Genomic DNA, 4429 nt, shown 5'->3' on the forward strand with positions numbered 1-4429 from the left:
CGGCTCAGGGCATGATCCCAGCGTTCTGGGTTCGAGCCCTGCATCGGGCTCCTCAGCTTGGGAGCCTGCTTCTTCCTCTCCCACTCCCCCTGCTTGTGTTCCCTCTCTTGCTGGCTGTCTCTCTCTCTGTCAAATAAATAAACAAAATCTTTAAAAAAAAAAAAAAAAGAAAGAAAGAAAGAGAACTCCTCAGGGGTGCCTGGATGGCGCACTCAGTTAAGTATCCGACTCTTGGTTTTGGCTCAGGTCATGATCTCAGGGTCATGGGATCGAGCCCTGAGCTCAACCCAGAGTCTTAAGACTCTCCTTCTTCCTCTGTCCCTCCCCTCCCTCGCGCTCTCGCTCTTTCTCTAAAATAATAAATAGTTTTACAAAAAAGAGAGAGAATTCCTCAGAAATGTCAGCAGAGTTGGCCTTCTGTAAGAGGAGATCATTTGTAAATCTTAACGTTTTGTTTTTAAAATCCCATCAAAAATATTCTCACCAGCTCCACCTGTCACTCATTTTTCCCACCCCCTTCACTGAATGTTCCTGCTCGCCTTCCTCCCAGGAGCTAATTCTCCACAGAGAAATTTCATTTATTATAGGAGGAGCAGGCCATTTAAAATGGGATCATAAACTATTATAAAGTTTGGCAAGGATACCCAACCCGTCTAGAGGAGTCGTCCTCAGTGCACGGTCCTGTAGAACACAAAAATTACGTGAAATGCCCGAGATATTGCATCACAGAAATCTACTGGCTGTGCTCTGTGCCTGGATCATATTTAAAAAAAAAAAAAGTGAGGATAATGGATAGAACATTGCCAATTCCAATCTTCCATCTATTAAGCATGTATCTGATTTATACATAATCCTATGTAACTATTTTATGTTTAACATATCAATTTTTAGTCACTTGGAGAAACCAGGGGTTTCAGACTAGACAAGTTTTCTCTAGGTCACTCAGTATTATTGACATTACCTTGGAATTTAACCACAAATACAAATTCTTTCAAAATGCTTAATATAATTGGCTTCTTTGACAAGCCATTTCTTTTTTCTCTTGCTCTCCACTCTTTGATACCTTGTACCATAGGTATGGGCTAATTTTCTTGAATGGGTTAGATAAATGGCTTTTTCTCAGAGCAAGCCACAACTGATTTATACAGAAAATGTTTATACTCATATTGTGATCCCAGAGGTACTTGTTGCTCACTCCACTGAAGTGTTCGGGTCTCTGGCTCAGAGCTCACCGTATAACAGAGGTCTCCTGGAACCAGCCTATCCAAAACATACCATACATCCCATTACTCTCAATATCCTTTCTCTGTGTGTTTTTTAAAAATAATTATATTACTATGCATTTATTGTCTTTCTTTTCCTACTAGAAAGAATATAATTTCCATGAAATTTGGTTTATCACCGTATCTCCAGAACCTCATAGTAGATGCTCAATAAATACCTGTCGAATGAATAAAGTCACTGATAGTAGGAGAACATCCTGGGCTTACAGCCTTTCCCATCAGTTGTGAATGGTAGCTCATGACTTCCCACAGTCCCTCTCTTCCCCAACCCAAACAGCGTCCATGGTGAACACCTGCTGATGCTTGCTACGTTCTAAGCTCTGAGCCACACCTTATGTGTATTAACTAATTTAATCCTAACAATAAACCCTACGAAGTCGGTATGACTACAGCCCTATTTTACAGATGAGGAAACTGAGGCACAGAGAAGTTAAGCAACTTGCTCAGGTCCACACAGCATGTAGATGCTGGAGCTGACATTCACACCCAGGCAGCCTGGCTCCAGAGCCCACATCCGTAGCTGTTGTGCTTTAATGCCTCTTATGGTGGTGGCCAGCCACGTCTATGAACTTTGCTCTCTTTCACCCCTTCCCCAAGTGAATGCTGGGAGTAGTCAGGGGTCACTATGTCTCTTTCACGAGGATAAAAGGCAACCTCAGCCAGAGGAAAGAAATGGTGAAGTCAGAGGCTTCACAGCTAAGAGATGAGAGATTCATGAAGGGAAGGCAGGTAGGAAGTGGAGACTACTAGCTTGAGAGCAGGTGAGCGCACAGGTGAGTGAGGGAAGCGGAGGGAAGGGGGATGAGCGGCCACACAGCCAGGGACTGGGTGAGAGACAGCCACGGGCAGACACACACTGGCCAGGCGCTGCGACCACAGTTGGTAAGACAGCGAAAGGGTCCCATTTCAAATCATTACAAAAACCAAAAACTGTTCACTGAATAATAACAAAACGTGAACTGACAGTCATCCAGGTGGCTCCACAGAAACATAAAGTACAGGTAAGTCACCTGTGTGCAGCGTCTGAATGATTACAGAGCAGGAAACAGTGCCTACTTGCGTGAAAAAGAGGACCGCTTGCTTCCCGCAGCAGACATATGGACCTCAGGCGCCGAAATGCTGCCCGTGCTGCTCGAGGAGCTAAAATCTGCTTCACTACCTGCAAAACAACAGGGGGGAGAGAGAGCGGCATGAAGGAAGGAAACCGGAGAACACGCTGGTCACTTCCCTGCCTCACCAGGCTCCCAGCTCCCTGCACACTCTAGCTCAGCAAGTGGCAGGATTCCAGAGTGTCCCGGCTCTCAGCTCTTTCCTCAAAGCAAACAAGAGAAGGGGCGAGAAGGACATCATTTCATAAACCCAGCTTAGATGCACAGCCAGGCTGCTTTCACAAAGACCGATCTTCCAGCAGACAATCCACACTGACCCGAGGGGGCAGAACGGCATGACTCTTCCTGGGCGTCGTCAGAGCTCCCTCGACAACAGGAGCGCGAAGGTCCAAACTTCAGGCAGAAGGCAAAGCAGGCTTGTCCGTCCCAAAGTCGTTTTTCCAGGAGAGTACATCTTTGGGCTTTTGCAGTTAGCTAGCCATACTTGAATCTGGCACGTTAGGGTCTGGAGAGAACCAGCCAGTGAGAAGCAGTTGGGAAAGGAGCCTCAGCTCCAGAAAACTGCTTGGACCGGCACTATCTGATGAGTGACTCTCTGACTGCGGCTGCTGTTTTTCTAGAAAGAACACAACCCTCATGAATAGCCGGGATTGAACATTTCCAAACAGGATGAAGAAAGTTCACAGCGACAGTGATGGAAATTGCATTATACTGATACGTGAAATTTTAGTTGGGGGAGGGGAGGGAGATTATTGTTCATTAGTTTACAAAAATCACATTACATTTTGAGTACAGACTACAGATTGTTATGTAATTAGAAACATGCTGTGTGGCAGAATAATTAATATAAATCATTTCTAACAAAAAAAATACATAGCTCTGAAATGGTAATAATAGAACTATTCCATGGATTGNTACTTGGCTCTGAAACCGCACGTATGTAAAATCAAATATAATTTCAACTAGCTGTCAACCCAGTAAATCCCATATAAATGAAACATCACCAAATTCTAAAGTTAAAAAGTTCTTTCCTTTTGAAATCATCCAGATAGACTCTGCCTCCTTTTCGTGAGAAGGGGACACTTTATATGGAACAGATGGGTTGATGGCTTTGTGACAAACCCCTTCAGCAGCCCAGTGGTGCTGAGCTTAGCAGCAGAAAAGAACACGGGCTCTGGCTTTGATCTGCTTCTCCACACTTCACGTCTGTGTCTACTCTAACCGGCCTATTTCTGAATGTGACACTGAGAAATACGCAGGAGTAACCACTACAAGTCACGACAGAAAGTAAAGAGCTAGCCCTAACTGTGACCTGGGTAATTCTCTTCTGAGCCAACATTCACCAATGACCTTCTGAGACCCTAGCCTAGCTCTGTTCCAGATGCTTCAGGAGCACAATTTTACTTAATTTTGACCATCATGCTATAAAGCTGGTACAGTTCTTACCTGTCATTTACATTACATGAAGTACATAAAGTATTTGGTTATGTGAAATAACTGAGGTTCAGAGAGGAATCTGGTCCAAGAACACACAGCCGAACTAAGATTTAAATACGGATTTTTTAACTCTACGGAGATGTCTCCTCCCTACTATATACAAATGGAATATATTGTTTGGGGCTTGTAAACAGGCATGTTAGGTACTGGCTATGTGTGTGGTTATTACCTGAAGAATTCACCACTGACTTTCACTGCGGTGCAGTCACTAAGACACAGATGAAATCAGATGGCGATTTTTAAGAACTCATCTGCTCTACTGAATACAGCAAAATCTCTTTAAGTATTAAACATTACTAAAGTACAATCAAAATCTTCAAATATATTTTAGGAAATGAGTGGTTAGGCAATAATAGCTGACTTTTAAAAAAGAAACTACATGCTTAGGGCACCTGGGTGGCTCAGTCGGTTAAGCGTCTGCCTTCGTCTCACGTCATGGTCTCAGGGCCCTGGGATGGAGTCCACGTCGGGTTCCCTGCTCAGTGGGGAGCCTGCTTCTCCCTCTCACTCTCTCTCTGTGCTTTCTCTCTCTCTCTCTCA

General features: G+C 44.2%; 1 protein-coding gene across 16 annotated transcripts in view; it reads right to left on the reverse strand.

Annotated features, from left to right (window-relative positions):
• Window positions 1-4429, reverse strand: part of SYBU (syntabulin) — a 120247-nt gene that overhangs the window by 9918 nt on the left and 105900 nt on the right. The gene's annotated exons all lie outside the window — the stretch shown is intronic.

The sequence above is a fragment of the Ailuropoda melanoleuca genome, chromosome 9 (assembly GCF_002007445.2).
Source record: "Ailuropoda melanoleuca isolate Jingjing chromosome 9, ASM200744v2, whole genome shotgun sequence".
Lineage (NCBI taxonomy): Eukaryota > Metazoa > Chordata > Mammalia > Carnivora > Ursidae > Ailuropoda > Ailuropoda melanoleuca.